This window comes from Equus caballus, chromosome 10 (assembly GCF_041296265.1).
Source record: "Equus caballus isolate H_3958 breed thoroughbred chromosome 10, TB-T2T, whole genome shotgun sequence".
In the NCBI taxonomy this organism is placed as follows: domain Eukaryota; kingdom Metazoa; phylum Chordata; class Mammalia; order Perissodactyla; family Equidae; genus Equus; species Equus caballus.
In genome coordinates, this window is record NC_091693.1 from 54,572,627 (window position 1) to 54,600,363 (window position 27,737).

At 39.6% G+C, this 27,737-nt stretch overlaps 1 long non-coding RNA gene across 1 annotated transcript in view; it reads right to left on the reverse strand.

Moving 5' to 3' along the window:
- Window positions 1–1,424: 1,424 nt before the first annotated feature.
- LOC106782237 (uncharacterized) overlaps window positions 1,425–27,737 on the reverse strand; it is a 46,081-nt gene continuing 19,768 nt past the window's right edge. Inside the window, exons 4-6 of the long non-coding RNA XR_011422101.1 lie at window positions 27,200–27,248; window positions 23,666–23,699; window positions 1,425–3,254 (exon numbers count right to left, since the gene is read on the reverse strand). This is a non-coding gene — a long non-coding RNA (uncharacterized lncRNA). The remainder of the gene's footprint in view (window positions 3,255–23,665; window positions 23,700–27,199; window positions 27,249–27,737) is intronic.

Genomic DNA, 27,737 nt, shown 5'->3' on the forward strand with positions numbered 1-27,737 from the left:
CAAGTTATGTATACCTATTTTCAAAGTTCTGTTTGACTTTAATTGGACAAAAATATTAATTTTATTTTAGAGAAAATATTATTATGATTATGGAGAGATATATTAATAAAAACATAAGCTTGGGGCTGGCCCCGTGGCCGAGTGGTTAAGTTCGCGCGCTCCGCTGCAAGCGGCCCAGTGTTTCGTTGGTTCGAATCCTGGGCGCGGACATGGCACTGCTCATCAAACCACGCTGAGGCAGCGTCCCACATGCCACAACTAGAAGGACCCACAACCAAGAATATACAACTGTGTACTGGGGGGCTTTGGGGAGAAAAAGGAAAAAATAAAATCTTTAAAAAAATAAAAATAAAAAATAAAATAAAAACATAAGCTTGACTACTGCAGGTAGAGGGAAATAGCATTAAAAAGGCAGCCTCTTCAGCTGCAATGCTTTGGTGTCAGTGGTGTTGTTCTCAGGTTTGTGAATGAAAGAAACTTGGATTTCTCAGTTCTTTCCTATTTATAGGGTCCTCAGGTATAGATTGACATTAATAAAGTCATGAAACACTGAGATTAACTTGTAATGCTAATACATGGACACTGACATACCAGCCAAGTCACCAGAATTCTAGTGCCCACCATCCAGATTCTTCCTTTATTGTATCAAGGTGCTTAGGGGAAAGATTTGAACAATAAATCAAAGATAATTAGAAAGTTGCATGATGACCATGAAATTACATCAAAGAGAAGTAGAGGATCTTGGGATATAATTCAGTCATGCCATGATAAAGCTAGATTAATTCTCAATGCCTTGTAACAAAGTACACCCTTCAAGACTGAGGTGATCAGGGGTGGGGTGAGGTTTAAGGTGGGAGTAGGTGAGCTTAAACAAAGGGGGAAACATGGCAAATGCTCAGAGATAAGAGAAAATCCTTCCTTGGAAATACAAGTATTTAAAAACATCTATGTATCTATCACTTAATAGGTGTACAGAGATGATAAATGAGAACTACAAGAGAGGATGAGCATGGTCATATAATGAGCGGATGTTGCATTAAAGAGTCTGGAAGTTTTTCTGAGAGCATCGATAGGTTTTAGGTATGTTTATGCTAGTTGCAAGAAGGAGAAATATTTGAAGATGTTCATGTAATAGATATAGTTAAGAAGCTTTGATTTTGTAAAAAACTTGCTACCATATAATGAAGTCTTAATTCTGTGGCAGAAACTACAGTGAGTACTTTTCATATATTAGTTCATTCAATTTTAAAAATTATTTCTGGTATAACAGTTAGAAAACTTGTTTTCTATTAGTATAAATAACTAAAGGAGACATTTCCTAGTGTTTAAAAATATTTTCTTTTTTTTAGAGGGTAAATAGTAAAGAACCACAGCTATAGTTCCAGGTTCAAGGTGGCAAGCAGACTCATAAGACACAGATCAGCTTTAATCTATTACTATGTTTATTTAGCTTTATAACAGGACACAAGGCAGGAAATACAGCAGCCATAGCATCTTCAACTCCTGTTCCTCTCAGCAACTCCACATACATAGATTCTTTTGTCCATCTCACCATATGGACATTTGGTTTCCATAAACAAGACCCAAGGTGTATGTGGGTCACCTTGACACACAGAAGCTAGAGACTGTATTTTCTACCAATTCCTTATACTCTTCAAGTCCGCAGACTCAAAACCTACCTGCCAACTTATAGCTCTCCCAACCCAGTGCTGACTTCACACAACAAATGGAGATACTTTCTTAGCTCCACACCTTCCAAGGAAAGGTGCTGTGGAAATTCAGGTCATTCCCTGAGAGGCTGCATCAGACTAGGCTGATGTTTAATTCTTTCTCATTTTCACCCCCATGAGCTCTAGTCAATATTTTCATAAATCATACTCAAATGTTCTGTGATATTTTTTCCTGACAGGCACAGCTCTCACATTTTATGTGCAGGAAAAGCAAGCTAGCACACCTGCAATCACCAAGATTTCTAATATTCAATAAAGTGCAGGCATCCTTTTATAAAACATGTTAATCATTTTTTTTTTTTTGATGAGGAAGACTAGCCCTGAGCTAACATCTGTTGCCAATCTTCCTCTTTTTGCCTGAGGAAGATTGTCACTGAGCTAACATCCGTGACAATCTTCCTCTATTTTGTACTTGGGATGCCACCACAGCATGGCCTGATGAGCGGTGCAGAAATCCATACCCAGGATCCAAACCCCTGAACTCCATGCCACTTAAGCAGAGCCTGTGAACTTCACTATGCCCCTGGGCCAGCCTCAAAACATGTTAATATTGATCAACGTGCTTCGTAAGTCTTTTGATACTTTCTTATCAATTGTACAAGTTTCCCTCTCATTCACTACCACTTGAATCTTTTAAAAGTTATCAGAGACAATTTATATGTTTAGTTTCTCTGAGGCCATATTTCCCATTTTGTCTGGACAACTATGGTGTTAATTTCAAGGAGGTTAATATCTATTGGGGGTTTTAAACCAGTTTCCCAAAATAGCTTTTCATCCTGGGGGTCATCATCAGTATATGTTTCATTTTCTTTAATTTCCATATGTAATCCCATAAAATACTTTATTATACCAAATAGCAGCAGATGAGACATTAAAGTAATTCTTAGCACACAAACCACTTATTAATATTACACCAAATAGCAGACAGTAAGATGTTAAAGCAATATTTAGCACACCAAACATTGGTTTTTATTACAGTCCAATTTTCCCATTCTTCCAACAGAATCATCTCTTACCCATATACCATATATTTTCAGTGACAGGAATGGTCACTAGAGTGTTGAGTAAATTCAGGTGTCCTTCTGGCCTGGGGGCCAGCTCATACCCAGCCATGAAGGAATGGGTTTTAATTGACACTGTTTCCCACATATTAATGTAGAGTACAACCCATTTACCCTATAGGAAGGACACAGTGTTAGTCTTCCATCTGTTCAATACCCTCCAAGTGTACCACAAGAAATGATAGCTCCTTTTAAATTCATGGCACACATGCTGTAAGAGAATGACAATAAGGACTGTATGTCCCAATGACATTCTGCTATAATTTAGATAGCCCTTAGTTCATCTTTCTGGCTTGGGGTTCTAAAACACCTAAGCATTACCCTTAAAACACAATAGCAATCAAGCAATCAAGGGTGAAGATACAGGCCCTTCTCAGAGTTGTTGCTGGGTATAATGTCCCAAATGGCTTTTTCTTCCCTCCAGGTAACAGGAGAGCCCCACCAGGTCCTTCTTTGCCCATTCCTAGAAATAGATGGTAGATTTGCAGAGATAAAACATAACATGTCAATCTCTATCATGAGGCAATATGGCAGCATTCGAAGTTAGTCCTAGCTTGGTCACATTAGGGAAAGTGATCATCTAATCTAGGGCTTCCTTAACCAAGTTCAAAGGAATACAGTGTCTTAAGCAGTAACATTCCCTTCAGCTGGAAGGAAGGAAAACGCAATCCTAATCTAAACCACTAGATCTGACAACCCAAAAATGAAGCCTTGTGAGGTTTAAAAGACAGAGATTAGTGCCTCTTCATCATTTCCCACCCATTTATTCCCAGTACACAGACACCTTCCCTAAGGCTGTACTTCCCTCAAAACCTCTCATATTCAGATGAAGCACACACCCACTGAGTTTAGCTAGCCAGCCTTTCTCATTCTTATCATCCTTTGCATCCTCTGTCATACAAAATGAATGTTTTAATTGCCTGCTCCAATCTTCAATTAAGCCACTCCCATGTAACTGGTAGGAATATATGTCCATTATATGTTGTACCTTTTTGTCCCATTTTGGTAAACAGGCTATGGTGAAATGTATTGTCTGTCAGATGTATGAAGGGGACCCCAAGAATTTGTCTATTCCTGAAAAGATCTGTTGGAATACTCCAGGAGCCATGAGCAGTGTTCTGTGTAATCCATCTGTCAGTGATGTGCTGACTCTTGACCGCATGGAATTCCAGTTTTGGACGTTTTTTTTCTCTTGATAGCATTCAGGACAGTCTGTCACCATACTAGGGGTTTTTCTGGGTGACAGTGCTATATGTCATTGTTGCATCCACCATGGCATTGCTTGAGCATGACTGTGCCAGCTCATCTCATGTATCCAATTGTTTTTCCCCAGCAGTAGACCAGGACATCTGCCTTGGCTTTCCAGTGCCCCTCTAAGCCATGAATGTCTTCTTTTGATGGGCATCTATAAACATAATTCTCCCTAGGAGTTTCAGTAGAGATGTCTACAATTTTACCCTTTCACACCAGGCTTTTCTTATTTATCTGTTCATCAAGGAACATTTGCCTGCCTCCCCATGTGGTATAGCCATGGGCACGGCCCAGAAGCCTCTCTACACATATTCAGACATTTCCCTGAGGCCAAGAACCAAGTTCTGCACTGAACATACACTGCTCTCACTTCAGCCCACTGTGTACACTTACTGCTTCTGCAGCTAAGATTTTACAGCCCATGAGCAGAGAGCAGCAGCTTTCCACATGGACTCTTCACCATTCAGTATGAGAACTCCCATCAGCAAATCAGGCAGATGTTTTGCCTCAGCAGGTTTCAGACCCTTTGGCAATAAGAGTGGCTAGCTCTTCAGGAGTTCCACTGCAGAGGCAGAGATGCTACCTACTCGTGGAAACGACGTACTCCCTCAGAGCTCATCTCTTTAGCATGTTCCCAAATACACCATTTATATTTATCGGGGAACTTGTACAGATCCTTCTTTATTGGAATCTCTCCCTGATATCACTCATGACATCATAGGTAACTCAAGCTTCAATATAATCTGATGCTCTTCAAGTGTGAGAGTTGTTTCTACCGGAACCAAAGAGTGTGCCAGTAACTGTCTCTCACATGGGCTGTTCTTAGAAATAGTATCAGGGAGGTTTGTAGTTCATAAGTCTAGCAATTGCCTTTAAGTAGCATTCTCAGGCTTTTTTTGTTTATTTTCAGATTGGTACCTGAGCTAACATCTGTTGACAATCTTCTCTCTCTTTTTTTTTCTCCTTCTCCCCAAACTCCCCCAGTACGTAGTTGTGTATTCTAGTTGCAGGTCCTTCTGGCTGTGTTACGTGAGATGCCACCTCAGCATGGTCTGATGAGCAGTGCCGTGTCCACACCCAGGATCAGAACTGGTGAAACCCTGGGCCGCTGAAGCACAGCATGCAAACTTAACCACTAGGCCATGGGGTGGGTCCCCTATTCTGAGGTTTTTCTAGGGACTCAAGTCTGTGTATTTTAGCTTCTCTAAAAGCACTTGTTATGTCAGGATTATAAAACCTCAGAGGAATGGCTTGGGCTACCCTCTGCTCTGAACTGCATTCAAATCCATTATTTTTCCAGGCTCTTTGTATATCAGTGCTAATAGGATTCCCAGATGTGGTAATACATGTCCTCCAGAATCCAGACAACCTTTTGAGGCTTTGTGCCTCTCTCGTTTATTATTGTATAGCAGTTTTCCCTTTACTGCTTATAAAATGCCTCTAGTGGCCCTGGCCCAGATTATTCCCAGAAAAACAATTGACTAGGCTGGGCCAGATTATTCAAACATCCTCTTCTAATCCTATTGCAACTACAGCTTTTAAATTCCCTTGACCTCCAGTTCCAGCCTCCCTTCTGAGAGGGGAAGCATAATTATATTTTCAACTTCATGAATCATCAGACAGAGTAGTAACCAAATCCTGGAGAACGTGAGTAGCGTTAAAGGAAGACAGTAAAATTATATATAACGGAATCTTGCCAGTGCAGATACCTACAGTGCAGGATACATTTTCGAGATTCTAAGTCTATGACAGCATACCATCACGTTGGCCTGAACTTCCTGACAGTTTTACCATGTCTGGCACAGAAGAACCTTTAGGGAGAATTGTTATCTTTAACTTTGGATTTTCTCACAGGCCAAACAGGACTAAGATGGAGAGAATTGGCGTTTGATAAGGATACTTGAGTCCATGACTTCTTTAAAAAGAACTGAAATTTCCTCTCATCCTCCTAAAAGGTGGTGCAGCTTAGTCCTTGCTACAGAAAAAGGTTAGGTCAATTGTAAGGGCTCCCGTTTAGCTGATCCAGTTAAAACCTGGCAAACAGCAGATGTCCCCAACATTCAGCTACAGGTCAGTAAGGGCAAGACCTTCCATTCGTGCATCACATCCTTTCCATTTATACATTCAAGCAAAGAGGATAGCACTACTGGATATCTCTTCCTTTATCATGTTCCTGTCTGGAGTTTTTGTAGGACCATGGTACCTCCTATCACAGTATCTCCATCCCCCCTTAGCTTCCTTTTTGGCCTCTTAATATTGTCTTCTTGCTCCCTGGAGATTTATAGTACATTATGTACCAATATCCACTTATCGCAAAAAGTTTTACCCTGGGTAAAGTTTACAACCGTGGGTTGTTCTACTTTAACCAAAGAACATGGCCTTGGAACTTCTACAAGGGGTAGGGCAAAATATCCTAGGCTTTCTGTCAACCCTCTTTGGTTTCTACTGCTTCAACCAGCAGAATACATTTAGCAGCCTGAGTCAGCACCTTTTGTTATTGTTCCCTAACAGCATCATTGGATTTAAATTCATTCCAGCTGGGTTAAAGGGAGCATATCTCATGGGACTCATTAAGGGCGGCAGCTGCCAGATATGGAACAGGTTTTCCTCTTTCCAACTACTGATAATGAGCTAGTAAATCTTTTGAAATAATCCATTAAATTTTTTTATCACTTGTCTTAACTGCCACCTAATAATAAGTCTATCCAATTCACCCTTTCCTTATTTTTTAGCTGCCCCTCCCCCACTTTGCCTTTCCTTGACTGTTTTACCAGCAATCCAGGAGATAAATCTATGTAACGCAGCCACCTCAGCATCAAATGCTCATCAGAATCTCCTCCCCACTCCTACCCAGTTCTGAGTCCTGCATCACAGTGTTTTGGCTCACATGCCTGACAGGCAAGCCTGCTTCTGACACCATTCTCTGGGATCACAGCTGTGGTTATGGGTGTGAGTTGGCAATTAGACTCAAGAGACACAGGCGGGATTTAACATAATACTATGTAACTTGGCATTATACGAGGAAATAAAGCAGTACATACGGTAGCTTCAGCATCTTCATCTCACCCTCAACTCATTGCAGTGGCCACCCAATTTCAACAAAGAGGAGGCTTCCCTTGCAGCCTCACCCACATGGACACATATGGCTGCTACAGATGAGAGCCAAGGTACATGTGGGTCACCTTGACACATGGAAACCTCAGCCTCTGCTTCCCATCAAGGTTTTATACCATAGTTATCACATAGGCCCAGTGCCAACTCACAGCCACTCTAACCTGAGGCAGATGTTGTGTTCTGTGCAACAAACCAGGCTGACAAAAGATTCCTCATTTATCTTAACTCTACTGTTTCCAAGGAAACAATGCTGTAAGAATCGGAGATCTTTCTGAAACAGGTCTGAACAGTCCTGATAGTAACCCTTTACTCACAAAAGTTATATATATATATTCGTGTCAGTGTTATTCACATTTTTTAATTTCTATGCTTATATTTTGTTCTCATTTATCATATTCCTTTTCTTTAACTTTTTCTAATTTGTGAATTACAACTATCATGCATAAAAGTCCATAAATATTAACCTACAGTATAATAAATAATATTTATATATAGATACCCATGCAACCACCTCCCAGATTGAGAAAACAAACATTATCAGCACCTCAAAGCCTCCAGATCATCATTTCCCAAACCAACCATCCTTAGTGTTTCCTGGCCGCATTCCTGTGTTTGATTTTTATGGTCATCACAACTGCGTGTTTCTTTACAGTATTACCACTAGGTATACATCACTAAACAACATAGTTAAGATTTTCTTGTTTTAAATTTTACATAAACACTGTATATATTCTTTTGTGACTTGCTTTTTTTTAGAGAGGGGGCTTGATATTATCCTTCTAAGATTTAATCATGCTGTAGTGTGCAGAGGTAGTTTGCTTATTTTCATTGCTATCCAGTATTCTTTTACATGAAAATATTACAATTTATTTAATCCAGCCTCTTATTAATGGTCATTTTTGTTATTTTAAGTTGAGGTTAATACAAACAATGCTTCTCTTGTGATATTCTCTGCAGTACTCTTAGGTAAGCATGCTCATCTTGTTTTTCAGACAGATAGTGAGGAAATGTAATTTACCCAATACCATTCGGCTGGTAGACTTGGGCTTTCACCTAGCTCTCTGTGACTCCAGAGTCCATGATCTTCATTTCTTCACTAGGCTCTTGCAATAAGAGATATGGGATTAAACTAGGATAGTGGCAATTGAGATGAAGAAAATGGACAAATTCAACCAATTCTAAGAACACAGACTCACTATGATTTTGTGATTAATTTGAAGTAGTTGCTGTAGGATATGGAAAATCAATGATAACATCATTGATTAAGTATCTGGATTGAATGAATTGCTGATGGTATCATTTACTGAAATAAGAAATACAGAAGAAAGACCTGAAGTGGGAAATGGAGAATTTAGTTTGGACTTGAGCATACTCCCTTTGGTACTGGCAAGACAACCTAGTGACTAATAGTAATAGCTAACATTTACTGAGAACTTGCCATATGCCAGGAACTGTTCTAAATTCTCTACATGCATTAACTCATTTGATTCCCACACAAACCTATAAGGTAGATCCTACTATTGTGTCCATTTTATAGATGAGAAAACTGAAGGAAAGAAAGGTTCAGTGGTATCCCAACATTACAAAGTTACTAGGTAAGTCAAGGTACTTACATAAGCACCTGCTTCCAGAGCTCATGTTCTTAAGCACAAAAATACGTCTCTTGATGAAAGGACATGGTCAGTAGGTAGTTAATTATACAGATTTGATGCTTAGGCAAGAGGTTTGGGCTGGAAATATGGATCTGAAAGCTGTCAGTATACTCATGCCAATGAATGCAAGGAAATTGGTGATTTAACCCCAGAGGAGTGGGTTGTGTGACCAGAGCTGTGGGCTCCAAATGGAACTCTGTGGGATATGAGAAAGAAAGAATGATACGTTAGAACTGTCCAGAATTAGGATGAGTGAGTGAGCCTTTACACTCTTATTTCAGTGGTTCTCAGCTAGAGGTTATTTTGCCCTCTTCCAGGGGGCACATTTAGCAATGTCTGGAGACATTTTTAATTGCCACGACTAAAGGTGGTACTACTGGTGTCTAGTGGGTAGAGGCCAAGGATGCTGCTCAACATTCTTCAATGGACAAGACAGACCTCCACAACAAAGAATTATGCTGTCCAAAATGTCAATAAGACCAACACCGAGAAACCCTGTCCTACACAGATCAGTCATTGGACATGGGCCCACCCAGAAATGGAAAGTAATGCAGGTGAGGAAACTCTACAGCTAAGAGGTGTCTGCTGACAGCACTTCCAGCAACTGGAATAAGTCATTTATTCCTAACTAGGAAAAGAGCAGCGCATCACAGGATCTGCCATTGCTGTAAAAGGGAGATAAGGAAGCCTGCTTTTGACTATCTGCTGGGATCAGCAGTAATTAATCATGCCTTTTTATTTTCTGTAATTCCAATGCTTTGACATCTCTAAAGCTTGCTGACCCCAGAGAGATTGCCCCTTGCAGGTGCTAGCCATTTCCTACAGATAGTAAATGATTAGCCTGAGAGCAAGCCTTTCATATGCAAACCACCCAATCCAGAGCCCTCACATCCACCACTTCCTTTCTCACTCTCAGGGCCACTATCCCCCTGCCCTCATTACCCCAGAGTTGAGTACAGGCAGACTTCCTTTTATTGTGATTCCCTTTATTATGCTTTGTGTTTTTTTTACAAATTGGAGGTTTGTGGCAGCCCTGCTTCCAGCAAGTCGATTGGTGCCGTTTTTCCTACAGCATTTGCTCATTTTGTATCTCTGTGTCACATTTTGGTAATTCTTGCAATATTTCAACCTTTTTCATTATTATTATACTTGTTATGGTGATCTGTGATCGGTGATCTTTGATGTTACTATATTACTTGATTTGGGTCACCACATAATGTGCTCATATGAGATGGTGAACTTAATAAATATGTGTGTTCTGACTGCTCCACCCACCAGCTATTCCCCTGTTCCCCTATCTTTTTCCCTCTCCTCAGGCCTCTTTCTTTCCTGAAACACAGCAATATTGAAATTAAGCCAGTTAATAACCCTCCAATGGCCTGTAAATGTTCAAATGAAAGGAAGAGTCATAGGTCTTTCATTTGAATCAAAAGCTAGAAATGATTAAGCTTAGTGAGGAAGGCATGTCAAAAGCCAAGATAGTCAAACTCTTAGCAGAGCAGTGAATGCAAAGGAAGAGTTCTTGAAGGTATTTAAAAGTGCTACTCCAGTGAACGAACAAATCATAAGAAAGCAAAAGAGCCTTACTGCTGATATGAAGAAAGTTTTAGTGGTCTAGATGGAAGACAAAACCAACCACAACATTCCCTTAAGCCAAAGCCTGATCGAGAGCAAGGCCCTAACTCTCTTCAATTCTGTGAAGGCTGAGAGAGGTGAGGAAGCTGTAGAACAGAAGTTTAAAGCCAGAAGAGGTTGTTTCATGAAGTTTAAGGAAAGAAGCTGTCTTCATAACATAAAAGTACAAGGTGAAGCCACAAGTGCTGATATAGAAGCTGCAGCAAGTTATCCAAAAAATGTAGGGAAGATGAACAATGAAGGTAGCTACACTAAACAATAGATTTTCAATGTAGACAGAACTGTCCTATATTGGAAGAAGGTACCATCTAGGACTTTCATAGCTAGGGAGGAGAAGCCAAGGCCTGGCTTCAAAGTTTCAAAGGACAGGCTGACCCTCTTGTTAGGGGCTAATGTAGTTGGTGACAATATATTGAAGCCAATGCTTATTTACCATTCCAAAAATCCTAGGGCACTTAAGAATTATGCTAAATCTACTCTGCCTGTGCTTTATGAACAGAACAACAAAATCTGGATGAAAATACATCTGTTTACAACATGGTTTACTGAATATTTTAAGCCCACTGCTGAGACCTACTGCTCTGAAAAAAAAGAAAAATTCCTTTCAAAATACCACCACTTGATCCAAGATGGCGCCATGAGTAGTCCTCTTTGTCTCTCCCCTTTCGAGTCTACAATTATTTGGACACTCATTGCTTAACAAAGGTTATCCAGACAGCATCTCAGGACGTCTGAGAGACCCACGCGACTATACATCAGAAGGCGGATGGATTCCCTCCGGGAGGATGTGGAGATAGGTGAAAACTCTCCGACCCTGACCGAACAGCCTAGTACCTGCAAGCGGCTTTCTTCCAACGGACGCCCCCAGAAGATCAACACACACCTAGGGCAGGAGCGAGCACACACCAGAGGAGCGACGGTGGAAACAGGTGACCAGAACCCTACCTAAACCCCCCGCAATTACTCCTAAACGCAGAGGGAAACTCTAGAGTTACACACCTGAGCCCGCAGGGATAGTCTCGCCCCGCCATTGGCGGGGAGATCCCGCCTAGTGTTCACGGCGCCCGGAGGGTCCCAGAGAGAATCACTGAGGGTACGGCGGCCCCCCGGCTGCCACTGCCTGCACGGTGGGGAAAGGGATTGCTGGAGATCTCAGAGAGGACTGGGGCTGGGTGAAGCTCCAGAGGCCGGCTCCGCGCCTTGGCGGGGAAGCTCCAGAGTTCCGCCCGGGCAGCAGACAAAACTCTCTGTCTGCCACTAGCGGAGGGGCGACGCCCAGCATCCACAACACCGGGAGGGTCCCGGAGAGGAGAATATCAGGCAGGGCAGCAGCTGACCAGCTACCACTGAAATCAGGATCTCCAGCTATCCCCCAGACAGGGCAAAGGGCTCCGTGAGTTCCTGGGGAACAGGACTGGGGCTGGGTGGAGTTCCAGAGACCCAGGTCTGTAGCCTAGGGGGAAACCCTACAGGCTCACAGCAGCCTCAGCGAAAGCCTCTGCACAGCACTAGTAGAGAGCACCCATCCGGCAGCCACAAGGCTGGAAGACCCCGGGACAAAAGTAGCATAGCTAGGTGAGCTAACCACAGACTGTAGAAGATGCCAATAGCTCTGCTGTGACCCATAGTGGACAAGTGAGATTTTGTGGGTGCCGACAGTGACGGAGCAGCAAATATAAGTGATCCTACCCCTGGCTGCTGGAAAAGCCCATAACACCGTTGCAGACCCCAAGGAGGGAGCACGTCTAGGTGGGCTGCAACAGTTGGCACCAGCAGCCTGAAGTCCCCCCGTGATGGCCCCCATGGCAAAAGATGGAATCCAAAGGACCACTGTGACTACAAGGAGGGGCCCAGGCCCAGTTAGCAACTGTGGATAGGGTTCCTGGGTGGTGCAGTATAAACAGCTGCTCCCCCACCACACCAGCAGAAACAAGTGGAAGGAGCAACTAAACTCTATCTCTATGCGGAGGCACAAATCAACAACATCAAGCAATATGAAAAAATACATTAAATCTCCAGAACAGAAGGAAAATAACAAATACACAGAAAACAATCCCAAAGAAAATGAGATATATAACCTAAATGACGATGACTTCAAAACAGCCATCATTAAAATACTCAATGAGTTAAGAGAGAATTCAGATAGACAACTCAACAAGTTCAGGAGCTATGTCACAAAAGAGTTTGATACGATAAAGAAGAACCAAACAGAAATACTGGAAATGAAGAACACAATAGAGGAGATTAAGAAAAATCTAGATGCACTGAACAGTAGGGCCGATAATATGGAGGAAAGAATTAGCAATTTGGAAGATGGGAATATAGAAATGCTGCAGGCAGAGGAGGAGAGAGAGGTAAGATTAAAAAGAAATGAAGAAACTCTCTGAGAATTATCAGACACAATTAGGAGATGCAACATAAGGATTATAGGTATACCAGAGGGAGAAGAGAAGGAGAAAGGGGCAGAAAGCCTATTCAAAGAAATAATGGCTGAGAACTTCCCAAATCTGGTGAGAGAGATGGATCTTCAGGTGACAGAAGCCAATAGATCTCCAAACTTTATCAATGCAAGAAGACCAACCCCACGGCATATAGTAGTGAAGCTAGCAAAAGTCAACGACAAGGAGAAAATACTAAGGACAGCCAGGCAAAAGAAACTAACCTACAAAGGAACCCCCATCAGGCTATCAGCAGATTTCTCAGCAGAAACTTTACAGACTAGAAGAGAGTGGAATCATACATTCAAAAATCTGAAGGACAAAAACCTACAGCCGAGAATTCTCTACCCAGCGAAAATATCCTTCAAATACGATGGAGAAATAAAAACTTTCCCAGATAAACAAAAATTAAGGGAGTTCATTGCCACAAAACCTCCTCTTCAGGAAATCCTCAAGAAAACCCTCATTCCTGAAAAATCAGAAAAAGGAAAGGGGCTACAAAACCAACAGCAGAGGAGATAAGTAGAAGGACAACAACAGAGAGTGGCAGCTCTTCATCAGAACAGATTAAAGCATGGCACGAGAAACAAAGGAAATTGAAGAAAACCGGAAAACAAGACATAAAATGGTAGTGGTAGGCCCCCACATCTCAATAATCACTCTAAATGTAAATGGATTGAACTCCCCAATCAAAAGACACAGAGTGGCAGGATGGATCAAAGAACAAGACCCAACGATATGCTGCCTCCAGGAAACACACCTCAGCCCCAAAGACAAACACAGACTCAGAGTGAAGGGATGGAGAACAATACTCCAAGCTAATAATGAACAAAAGAAAGCAGGTGTCGCTATACTAATATCAGACAAGGTAGACTTCAAAGCAAAACAGATAAAGAAAGACAAAGAGGGACAGTATATAATGATAAAAGGGACTCTCCACCAAGAAGACATAACGCTTATAAATATATACGCACCCAACACAGGAGCACCAAAATTTGTAAAGCAACTCTTAATAGAACTAAAAGAAGACATCAACAACAATACAATAATAGTAGGGGACCTCAACACTCCATTAACACCAATGGACAGAACATCCAGACAGAAAATCAACAAGGAAATAATAGAATTAAATGAAAAATTAGACCAGATGGACTTAATAGATATATATAGAACACTTCATCCAAAAACAGCAGGTGACACATTCTTCTCAAGTGCACATGGAACATTCTCAAGGATTGACCATATTTTGGGAAACAAAGCAAACATCAATAAATACAAGAGAGTTGAAATAATATCAAGCATCTTTTCTGATCATAATGCTATGAAACTAGAAATCAACTACAAGAAAAAAGCAGAGAAAGGTGCAAAAATGTGGAGACTAAACAACACCCTTCTGAACAAACAATGGATCATTGAAGAAATTAAAGAAGAAATCAAATATTATCTGGAGACAAATGAAAATGAGAACACGACATACCAAATAATTTGGGATGCAGCAAAAGCAGTCCTAAGAGGGAAATTCATCGCAATACAGGCTCACCTCACTAAACAAGAAAAAGCTCACATAAGCAACCTCAAATGACACCTAACAGAACTAGAAAAAGAAGAACAAACAAAGCCCAGAGTCAGTAGAAGGAGGGAAATAATAAAAATAAGACCAGAAATAAATGATATTGAAACAAAAAAGACAATAGAAAGGATCAATGAAACGAAGAGTTGGTTCTTCGAAAAAATTAACAAGATCGACAAACCTTTAGCCAGACTCACCAAGAAAAGAAGAGAGAAATCGCAAATAAATAAAATTAGGAATGAGAGAGGAGAAATCACAACAGATACCAATGAAATAAAAGGGATCATAAGAGAATACTATGAAAAACTATATGCCAACAAATTGAACAATCTGGAAGAAATGGACAAATTCCTAGACTCCTACAATCTCCCCAAACTGAATCAGGAAGAAATGGAGAATCTGAATAGGCCAATCACAAGTAAGGAAATAGAAACGGTAATCAAAAACCTCCCCAAAAATAAGAATCCAGGACCAGACGGCTTCTCTGGAGAATTCTACCAAACATTCAAAGAAGACTTAATGCCTATTCTTCTCAAACTATTCCAGAAAATTGAGGAAGATGGAGTACTCCCTAACACATTCTATGAAGCCAACATCACTCTGATCCCCAAACCTGACAAGGACAACACAAAGAAGGAGAACTACAGGCCTATATCACTGATAAACATAGATGCAAAAATCCTCAACAAAATTTTAGCAAACCGAATACAGCAATACATCAAAAAGATTATACACCATGATCAAGCGGGATTTATACCAGGGACACAGGGATGGTTCAACATCCGCAAGTCAATCAACGTGATACACTACATCAACAAAATCAAAAACAAAAACCACACGATCATCTCAATAGATGCAGAGAAAGCATTCGACAAGATCCAACACCCATTTGTGATAAAAACCCTCAATAAAATGGGTATAGAAGGAAAGTACCTCAACATAATAAGGGCCATATATGACAGACCCACAGCCAACATCATACTCAATGGACAAAAACTGAAAGCCATCCCTCTGAGGACAGGAACAAGACAAGGGTGCCCACTTTCACCACTCCTATTCAGCATAGTACTGGAGTTGTTGGCCAGAGCAATTCAGCAGGAAAAAGAAATAAAAGGAATCCAAATAGGCAATGAAGAAGTAAAACTCTCGCTGTTTGCAGATGACATGATCTTATATATAGAAAACCCCAAAGAATCCACAGAAAAACTATTAGAAATAATCAACAACTACAGCAAAGTAGCAGGGTATAAAATCAACATACATAAATCAGTAGCATTTCTATACACTAACAATGAACTAACAGAAAAAGATCTCAAGAACTCAATCCCATTCACAATTGCAATGAAAAGAATAAAATACCTTGGGATAAACTTAACCAAGGAAGTGAAGGATCTATACAATGAAAACTACAAGACTTTCTTGAAAGAAATTGACGATGACATAAAGAGATGGAAAGACACTCCATGCACATGGATTGGAAGAATAAACATAGTTAAAATGTCCATACTACCTAAAGCAATCTACAGATTCAATGCTATCCCAATCAGAATCCCAAGAACATTCTTCACAGAAATTGAACAAAGAATCCTAAAATTCATATGGGGCAACAAAAAACTGCGAATTGCTAAAGCAATCTTGAGCAAGAAAAACAAAGCCGGTGGAATCACAATCCCTGATTTCAAAACATACTACAAAGCTACAGTGATCAAAACAGCATGGTACTGGTACAAAAACAGGTCCACAGATCAATGGAACAGAATTGAAAGCCCAGAGATAAAACCACACATCTATGGACAGCTAATCTTCGACAAAGGAGCAGAGGACCTACAATGGAGAAAAGAAAGTCTCTTCAACAAATGGTGCTGGGAAAACTGGACAGCCACATGCAAAAGATTGAAAATTGACCATTCTTTTTCACCACACACCAAAATAAACTCAAAATGGATCAAAGACCTAAAGATTAGGCCTGAAACAATAAGTCTTCTGGAAGAGAATATAGGCAGTACACTCTTTGACATCAGTTTCAAAAGAATCTTTTTGGACACTATGACTCCTCAGTTGAGGGAAACAATAGAAAGAATAAACAAATGGGACTTCATCAGACTAAAGAGCTTCTTTAAGGCAAGGGAAAACAGGAATGAAACAAAAAAACAGCTCACTAATTGGGAAAAAATATTTACAAGCCACTTATCCAACAAACGGTTAATCTCCATAATATACAAAGAACTCACACGGCTTAACAACAAAAGAACAAACAACCTGATCAAAAAATGGGCAGAGGACATGAACAGACATTTCTCAAAAGAAGATATGAATATGGCCAATAGACACATGAAAAGATGTTCATCATCGCTAATCATCAGGGAAATGCAAATAAAACTACACTAAGATATCACCTTACACCCGTTAGATTGGCAAAAACATCCAAAACCAAGAGTGACAAATGTTGGAGAGGTTGTGGAGAAAAAGGAACCCTCATACACTGTTGGTGGGAATGCAAACTGGTACAGCCACTATGGAAAACAGTATGGAGATTTCTCAAAAAGTTAAAAATAGAAATACCCTATGACCCAGCCATCCCATTACTGGGTATCTATCCTAAGAACCTGAAATCAGAAATCCCAAGAGTCCCTTGCACCCCTATGTTCATCGCAGCATTATTTACAATAGCCAAGACGTGAAACCAACCTACATGCCCAGAAACTGATGATTGGATAAAGAAGATATGGTATATATACACAATGGAATACTACTCAGCCATAAAAAAGACAAAATTGGCCCATTCACAGCAATGTGGATGGACCTCGAGGGTATTATGTTAAGCGAAATAAGCCAGTCAGAGAAAGATGAACTCTATATGACTCCACTCATAGGTGGAAGTTAATATATTGACAAGGAGATCTGATCAGTGGTTACCAGGGAAAAGGGGGGGTGGGGTGAGGGCACAAAGGGGGAAGTGGTGTACCCACAACATGACTAACAAAAATGTACAACTGAAATCTCACAAGGTTGTAATCTATCATAACATTAATAAAAAAAAATACCACCACTTATTGACAATGCTCCTGGTCACCTAAGGGCTCTGATGGAGAGGTACAACAAGATTAAGGTTGTTTTCATGCCTGCTAACACAACGTCCATACTGTAGCTCATGAATCAAGGGGTGATTTTGACTTTCAAGTCTTATTTTTTCAGAAATACATTTTGTAAGGCTATAGCTGTCATAGATGCTATAGAATGTGTATGCTCTCATGGATCTGGGCAAAGTCACTCGAAAACCTTCTGGAGGGTATTCACTATTCTAGATGCCAGTAAGAACATTCTTGATTCATGGGAAGAGGTCAAAATATCAACATAAACAGGAGTTTGGAAGAAACTGATTGCAACCCGTATGGATGACTTTAAGGGGTTCAAGACTTCAGTGGAGGAAGTAACTGACGACAGGATGGAACTAGCAAGAGAACTAGAATTAGAAGTAGAGTCTGAAGCTGTGACTGAATTGCTGCAATCTCATGATAAAACTTCAGTGGATGAGGAGTTACTTCTTGTGGATGAGCAAAGAAAGTGCTTTCTTGAAATGAAATCTACTCCTGGTAAAGACACTGTGAAGATTGTTGAAATAACAAGAAAAGATTTAGAATATTACATAAACTTAGCTAATAAAGCAGTGGCAGGTTTGAGAGGTTTGACTCCAATTTTGAAAGAAGCTCTACTGTGGGTAAAATGTGACCAAACAGCATTGCATGCTACAGAGAAATCATTCATGAAAAGAAGAGTCAATTGATGCAGCGAACTTCATTGTTGTCTTCTTTTAAGAAATTGCCACAGCCACCCCAACTTTCAGCAACCGCCACCCTGATCAGTCAGTAGCCATCTACATCAAGGCACCACCCTCCACCAGTGAAAAGAGTTTGACTCACTGAGGCTCAGATGATGGTTAGCATTTTTTAGCAATAAAGTATATTTTAATTGAGCTATGTACATTGCTTATTTTAGACATAATGCTATTGCACACTTATTAGACTATAGTATAGTGTAAACATAACTTTTTTTTTTTTGAGGAAGATTAGCCCTGAGCTAACTACTGCCAATCCTCCTGTTTTTGCTGAAGAAGCCTGGCCCTGAGCTAACATCCACACCCATCTTCCTCTAAAAGGGGGGGTGGGGTGAGGGCACAAAGGGGGAAGTGGGACGCCTACCACAGCATGGCATGCCAAGCGGTGCCATGTCCGAACCCAGGATCCGAACCGGCGAAACCCAGGCCACCGGAATGGAACGTGTGAACTTAACCTCTGTGCCATGGGGCCGGCCCCTAAACATAACTTTTATATGTACTGGAAAACCAAAAAATTGATAGGACTCACTTTATTGTGATATTCACTTTGTTGTGGTGGTCTGGAACCGAACCTACAATATCTCTGAGGTGTGCCTATTCTAGACAGCTTGGAACAGTCCATACGCCCATAGCCTGTTGAAATTATTTAAACTAGCCGATCCTAAACCTACTTACCCTGCTTTGCCTGTTCCATCCCACAGAAACCACAAAGAGGCTCTTGTCCACATTTTCCCCTTGCAACCTCCGCTTCCTGACCAACCCTAGTGCTTCCCCATATGGCCCTGTATGGCATGGCATGCCCCCTTCTCTTGGCAACTGTGAGTAACTATCTTTTCCATGGCAATCATCTCCTTTTCTGTTGGCCTTACCATAACTGAGTAATCAAATCTACATTTTAAAACAGGCAGGTGATTTAAATGATTGATTTATTTTCTTCAGTTACCTTTTTTCCCTTCCTTTTCTTGTTTTTTTTTGCATTGAAAGCATTTTTAAAAAATAACTTGGCTTTGACTGCAGACTGAGTGCTACATTTTTTACTACACCCAGACATATTATTCTTTTTTAAAATTTGCTCATTCTCCATAATAAAGTATGTTGCACGTGGTATTTGGCCATAAACATTATAGGCAAATTGCCCCAGTGTTATTCACTGTCTACCTAGTGGCTAATACATCCCATCTTCTGATTTTAAGCCAAAGAGTTTATGGACATAGAGTTTCTATCAAGTATTTAATGAAGTATTCTCATTTGCATTGCTTCATAAACAATCAATAACCCCCCTTGATCCATGTTAATGAGCCATGCGCTGTTTATTTTCAAATAATTAATTTTCAACTTTGTTATTAATGGCTATTATTGCATTGTGATCTAATATCATGGCATGCACAATTTAAGCTTTCCTGTAATTTATTTAACTTTCCTTTGTGGCCTATTTGATGTCCAGATTTTGTAAATGATCCATTGGCTTTCAGAAGAAAGTGTATCTGCTGCTTACTTGGAACATACTCAATCTGTTTTTTAAATAAATTATAAATTAAAGTATCATATAGCCTTTATATTTCTACTTTTTTCCTACATAGTTCTTAAAAACTTGGGAGATGTATCTTCAAAGCTACATGTCTTGTTCTTTTTCAATTTTTCCTTGTAAAGTTTTCTATCAGAATTTTTACTTTAAATATTTTGTAGCTATGATATTTGTCATATAAAAGTTTATGCCTCTAATATCTTCATCATGAATGTATCATTTTTCAATATAAAATGACGGTCATTTTTTCTGATTCTATGCTGATATATTTTCCTCAAAATCTAATATACCTGATTTGAATATTATACTCTTTTCTTTGTTTGCCTTTACACAATATATCTCTGGCAGTTCTTTTTTCTTTTTTCTTGGCTCATCTTTTTTGTTGTTGTTGTTACTTTTCTGGGTCATATTCCCCTAAATATGTCTCTTGGGAATAACATATAATTGGACTTTGTCTTTAACAGGAGAGTTTAACCCATCCAACTTCAAAATTTTTAAGCCTGTTATACCTGAAAATCTTGTTCATTTGTCTTTTCACTTTCAATCAGTTTTTTAATACTTCTTTATTTTCTCTTTCCTTCTCTCTCTCTTTCTTATACGATTCTTCATTGACAATGATTTTATTTTTTTTGCTAGTGCTACATAAAACATATGTCTTATTTTTAAATCCAACAGATACATAAGTTAAAAAATGAATTCCAATAATAAATTTCACAAATAAAATAGTGTTTTGATACCACCCAATGTTATTCTGAATGTTATTATTTTATTTTGCTTCCTCCATCCCTCCTTCAATTCTCAGTTGGATGATATGGGATTGCTATAATCTGGAATTTGAGGCCAGGACTATTATTGCTATTTTTATGTGTTATATATTCTATTTCAAGAATTGTTTTGTTTACTATTTATGACATTTAATTCAACTTATTCTGTATCATTGTTTTTAATGCCTAATACCAGGTTTTCTTAGTTTTTTATTTAAATTCCACTCAGCTAAATTTAGGCATGTCTTCGAGAAATTTTTTTTCATGGAGAGTCCTTGTTCTTGCATTATTTTTGTTTTAATTTCTGCCTTTCTCTCAATTAATGTTCCCTCCTTGTCAATCTATTGAATTTTTACTTCATATTTTTATCTTTTGTACCACAGTCCATATTTTCTTAAATTGCATTAAGGACACAAAGCAGATGCTTTAAAAAAATACTTTAAATTTCTGATAATAAACCTTTTCCAAAAATACTTACTTGCAGCTTAAATACTGTTGTACTTCTTTTATGTAGTATTTGTCAAAATACCCATGTATCTTTTATATTTGCTTATCCTGATAAGGAAAAATGTATCCAAACATGGTATTTGTCCATAAGCATTGTGGGTGAATTCATGAACCATCTAACTCTATTCTAACCTGCCCTCAGATGGATTTTGAGCCAGAGGGTTTATAGATGTGAGGAGCCTCTATTGAAATTTCTTATGTCCAGAAGACATATATCTTTTGTGGCTATCTGGTCGCCTTTCAAAAAGGATCATTTATACCTTGATGATTGAAAATATTTTTTCAACCTTCCCTTGCTAGACACAATGGAAAAAAAAATCCAAAACAGCACACATCATGCAGTGCTCTGTGTCTTCTCAACAGAATCCCTCCTTACTGGTACTTCCACAACCCTGAAGAGCACAGCACCTTCCATGTCTGCCACTGGCTGGAGTAGAATAATGATACTTTTATTTCCAGAAAGAACAAAGAGAGCTACAAATGGGAGAAACTGGAGGATTGCTTGGTCTTGCATGTTTTAGAAAGCAGCTCTTTCCTTCACACTAGAGGAAAAGAAGTTTAGTGTTGTGTTTGATACAGACACTGGGCATTGAGACCAAGAGGCTATCTGTGGCAGAACAGTGAAGACTAATCTTTAGGTTTACACATTTGTTATCCATTGTGATTGTTAATTTTATGTGTCAACCTAACTGGATCAGAGGGTCACCAGATATCTGGTTAAACATTATTTCTGTGTGTGTCTATGAGGTTGTTTCTGGATGTGATTAATATTTCAGTCTGTGAACTCAGCAAAGTAGATGGCCCTCCCCAAAGTGGGCTAGCATCATCCTATCCATTGAAGGCCTGAATAGAACAAAAAAGAAGGAGGAGAAATTTGCCCCTTCTTTTTGGCTTCAGTGCTTTAGTTGGGACATATTATCTCATCTTCTCCTGCTGTTGGACAAGGGATTTACATCATTAGCTCTCCTGTGTCTCAGGTCTTCAGATGTAGGCTGAATTACACCACCAAATTTCTTGGGTCTTGGCAGATTGTGAGATTTATCAGCCTCCACAATTGCATGAGCCCATTCCTTACAATAAATCTATATCTGCATCTATATCTATATCTGTCTACTTCTATCTAAACTACTGGTTCTGTTTCTCTGGAGAATACATGCCTCAAAAGGCAAAGTATGTGTCAGCATCACCCATTAATTATACTTCCTTTTCAGTTCCAAGAAACTTCTGTAATTTGTGTAGATAGTATTAGTTTTCTTGATTTGGGAGGTTATGAATGCATATTTTAATAGTTTTGTAGATGTTATAGTTGCAAGTTGGGAAAGACTTGATCAGGCACTGCTAATAGAGGTGATTCTGATGCTCGTACACATCACCTTAGACGCGCAGCACATAACCTTTGCACATTTTAGGCTTCTGCAGTAACATTTCTTCCATAATGCACATTGCGCTATCGTCCAGTGACTTAAAACGGAATGTATTTATTACCTGTAGGTATCTACCAGCCTCTGTTCCCCATTCTCCCACAGCTGGTGTTTCCTAACCCCCACCCACAGCACTGCAGGTTCTAGGACAAGCCTGACCTAATGACTTCTAGCCCAACCATCTGTCACTAAGCATTGTCACCTGTGCCACTGGTCTCGCTGTTGTTTTGAAAATTTTCCCTTGGTTTCATTCTCACATGTGAGTTCTGAAGACTGGGCTCTGCTTTTTCCTCTGTGGGTTCAAATCCCTCTCTTGGTTACCTACCCAGTACTTAAGATCCTCTGGGTTTACTTATCTCCTACAACAAAGGGAGGGGTTGTAATCTTGCCTGAAATGCAAAGCCTACTGCCCAGTGTAAGGAGAACATTCACCTGCTGTCTGGCTGCCTCTCTGCCTCTGCCTACCCACTGAAATTTCAAAATCTGTCCCTCTCAGTCGGCTTCCTCTGACACCACAGCTTCCAAAGCTAAAATCCATTACAATTTCTTTTCAACATTGTACTCTACTTCCCAAAATGCACTTTTTCTAACTCCTGGGAGCAAGTTTTATTTCATCATTATAGTTAGACCTAGCTCTAGGTCAATGTTCCTCCAGGATTATCCAAACCCTGTTTCCTGAGCCATACCTGGTCATATTCAGAAATGAGAAAATGTCACATGAGTCAGACATTCTTTTCTCTGGGTTATGCTTGGTATTATCGTCCCTCTAGTTCCAGCCAACTCAGTAGCTAATCCATCACCAATTTAGGTGGTTGCACATGCAAAACGTATTTTAAAGCTTACCATTTCTCATCAATTTCACTAGGAGACTCTAAATCAAGTCATCATTATCTTTTACCTAGAATAAAGTAGTCTTTAATGTTCTCCCGATGTTTACACTTGTCTCTGCCCCCATCCCTTCCCCATGGGGCAGCCAGGAGGACCCAGTCACTCCCCTGCTTCAAACTCTTCGAATGTTTCCTGTTGCTTTATCAGATGCTTTTAAGCCTTTGCCTTGACTCATGCCTTCGTCTTCAGCTTCTTTTCCAGCAATCTCTCTCTCTCTTATTAATTATGTTCCAGCCACACTGGCTGCTTTCTGGATTTTGAAGGTACTACTTACATTCTCCTCTGTCCAGAACCTTTCTCCTTCACGCCTGTGGACAAATGAGAGTGAATTCACCCTTTAGGCCCCAGCACCTCCTCAGATAGGACTCCCTCACAGAGATCCTTACTGACATCCCTGTTAGATTACTGGGTTGTATTCTGTGAGAGCACCCTGTATTTTTCGTTGGTAGCATTTCTAACTTTTTTAAAAAATGTATTTGTTTGAATACTTGTCTGATATTGTTTCCTCTGTTATCCTGTTGTCGATGAAAATAATCCATAACCAATCTATAAATGAAAATTTGGGTGAGTTTATTCTGAGCTAAAATCTGAGGACCATGGCCCAGGGCCTTTCTTCCTGAAGGAAGAAAGGGCACCGAAGAAGTGGGGTGCACAGAGTGGTTATATACCCCCAAAGAGGATGTTTCACATAGGATTGAAATGTCTCTTTTACAATAGTCGTGAGACTGCTCTGTCAGCACAGCGATTGATGGACACAGCAGGTAGGTCTGCTGTCTCGGTGAACACAGCAGGGTGGCAGGTCTGCTGTCTCGAGCTGGGTGGTCACAGGTGAGCTGGGTGGTCAAAGGTGAGCACAGCAATCGGTTCCTAGCCTAAGGAAAGATGCTTATCCTTAAGGAAATGCCAATGTGGGGGGAAGTTGCACCTTTATCTTAAGGCCATTTGTTCTTGCCACAGTAAATGTTTAAAGCAGATATACAATGCATGCTTGATGGCCATGTCAGGCCCTTTTGGAAAAACAAAGTCAGGCTGAATTAGGTTTACACCAAATGGCTTCCTCACATACTCCAATATATCTTATTGTTTGCCATTTCTATTTGTCACTGTAAACTTCATGATGGTGTGTATTTTGTTTGTTGCTTCCTGCCTAGGGCCTAGCAGTTTCTTGCACAAGTAGAGACTAAAACATATTTGATTAATGAATGAAAAAAATGGGATCAAAATGAAATGGTAGCAATTTACCAATAATATTAAATATTTCTTATTAATAAATTATACGCCTAGTGACAATGCTAGCTACTGTGTTAAAATATTAATCTACAAGGAAGTCTATCTGTATTTTCTTTATATACAGAAAAAAAGGAGGGAGGGATGTAGTTCAGTAAAAGGAAATGATTTAGTGACAAATAGTGGGCCTGGTTAAGAGAGGATCAGTTCTGGAGACATGCCAAAGCTTTTTGAAACATTTCTTAATTGTTCATATAAATATTTATCTGGGGTTAGAAGGGTGCAACCAATTATTTTATTCATTTATAACTGAAGGTGAGATAGATTTAAAAAATATTTTTTTCCAGAATCATATAGCAGGTAGGAAGATAAGTACATTTCCTTCATTTTGGCTGTAAAACTGCTGATAAAGTATTCTCTGCTCTCATCCCATTCTGTGCTCCTAACTGTCCTGATGATGAGGATAATTTTAGGCTGGTTACTTTTAAAAACTGCAGATGAGAAGGAGGCTCTGAGGAGTGGAGTTTGCTTGCCCCTTGAAGAGAGACATTTGCATTTGTGAAGGAAGTCTCCATCTGTGGGGGTTGTCTCCCTCTCTGCACCAGGAGGAAGGGGGGATGACCTTATCTCTAGAAACTCTTAATGGGGATGGGCAAGGACTCAAGTCTTGTTCATTGTGCTTGTCTGGTAACCTCATGTAACTGAGGACCCCCCACCACCACCACCACCAACATCCTCCTTTGTCTTTAGCTGAAGATAATATTTAAGGTGGTGGCTTCTGCCATTTACTTAATCCAGTTTGATTCTTATCTAAAAGTTATAAGACCACCCAATAACCAGACCCCACCCACACTGATACCATTTTAACAACACTTTTTACATATTCTTTCCTTTGTCTTGTAAAGAGATAACTCACATACCTATGCCTTAAATTTAGCCCTACCCTCAACCCATGTTTGCAGCAGCAGCTCCTCCTGCCGGTGGGTCCTGTCCCCACACAGCAGCTCTGACTGCCCATGGGTCCTATCCTCCTGCTATTCCACACTATTCTCTGAATAAAAGAGCACTACTGCCAGACCTTGAGAGTCCGAGATATCTTTCTTTCCACTCTGGCTCACCGACCCCACATCACTGAAATCTGTCTTCCCAGTGCAGTCTCCAAGAATCTATGGAGTTATGCATAATGGTGCCTGAGACCTGTGAAGTCAGCTGTTCTCAGAGAACCATCTAGTGACTCTTGCGTAGCTCTCTGTGCTTTTCCTTTTCCCCTTCTTTAGATTTTTGCCTCACATCCTGTAAGCAGCATTTCCGAGAAATTAATCTACAAGACTTCTTGAAGGTTTTGGCAAAAATGCAGGTTCCAGGGGTTTACCTCAGAAATTTGGATTGGGTCATTTTGAACTAGGGTCTAAATATCTGAATTCTTAAAAAGCATGGTGGGTACTCTGTATGCTGATGGTCTACAGAAAATATGTTGAAAAACAATCAGCTGCTATTTGATTGTTTTTATCTGGTCACCTATTGTCTGAAATTGCCATACGCATTCTATCACTTAAAGTCATCAAATTCTCTCACTAAAGGAGTCGCCTCTATATAGAGTCAGCTTTATTTAAAAGAAACAATATTTTCTACAAATTATCATTCCTTAATTTAGCATTACTTTTGACAACTCATAATATATACATTGCTCAGTTAATGTATAAGAAGACGAATTCTTTAATTCTCTCACTTTATCCAGCTATCGATAAAGAATACAGACAATATGCATTCAATTATTGAAATTTTGTATAATTTTTCTTATTCTACCACTTTCATAGCATAGGTTAAAATGTTTCCAAAGAGTGAAAAAAAAGATTTAAACCTTAAATGAATTTGGCAAGAAAAATAAACATCCGTTACTTTAGTTCTTTAAAATTGTTTTAATAGCTCAAATATACAAATAAAATTGGCACTATGTTACCTTTCAGTTTGACTGCCATATTGCACTGGGTTGCCTCCAAGAATCCCCTTTCCAATCAAAAATGATGGTAGAAATGTGATATTTTACATCAGACACTTGACTAAAATATCTCTACTCATCAGCCTTCTAAGACTCAAACTGCAGGTGGTCCTGAATTTATTTTAGATGTCTGATATTTTTCTCCATTTGAAATCTCTTTCAAGTGAAACAACTTAAAGGAATATCAGGAAGCAATTTATTGGAGATTATGTGTTTATTTTAATCAACATAGAGAATTAACTCAATGACTAATACATCATCTGAATTCAGCTACATTCTGTGTTCTCTTTTTAGATGAAAGACTGAAATTTTCTGCAGTTCATTAAGTCTAGTATGGTTTCCTCTCTTTTTAATTAAATTTGAATCCAAATCAATTATTATTTTTCACATTAAGTACTATTCTTCACTCCAGTTCAAGATTTACTGCCTTATCTTCTATCTCATAATCATGTACTGTCTGGTATAATTTTTCATACTTCTAAAAATCCTTATAAATTGTACTACCTTTATGCTTTGCAAAAACAAAATTAAACCTATATTTCTCTAATTATTTATGTCAGAACAGAGGCAATGTATACTTACTTGTGTAGGCGAGGAAGACATTTCCTCTACCCACTGTGGATTCTTCTGGCTGGAGAACAAATTAAATTCACATGAGACAGAACAACAGGAGAAAATTAAACAAAGCCTTATAACATGTATACATGGGAGAGGCTCAGGCAAGCTGAGCAACTCGCCAAAATGGCTGAAGCCCCCACCTTAAATATCATCTTCAGCTAAAGACAAAGGAGGATGTTGGGGGTGGGGAGAGTCAGTTACAGGAGGTTACCAGACAAGCACAATAAACAGGAATAAGATTATTATGCAGATTTAAGTCCTTGCCTTCTGCATTGAGAAGTTTCTAGAGATAAGGTCATCCCCCCTTCTTCCTGGTACAGAGAGGGAGACATCTTTACAGATGGAGATTTCCTTTACAATGTAAATGTCTCCTAACAAAGGGCAAGCAAGTTCCACTCCTCAGAGCCTCCTTCCCATATGCAGTTTATTAAAAGTAGCCAGCCCCAAATAATCCTCATACAAAGAGACATATCTTGGGATGGCCAATGCCAGTCCCCCACAC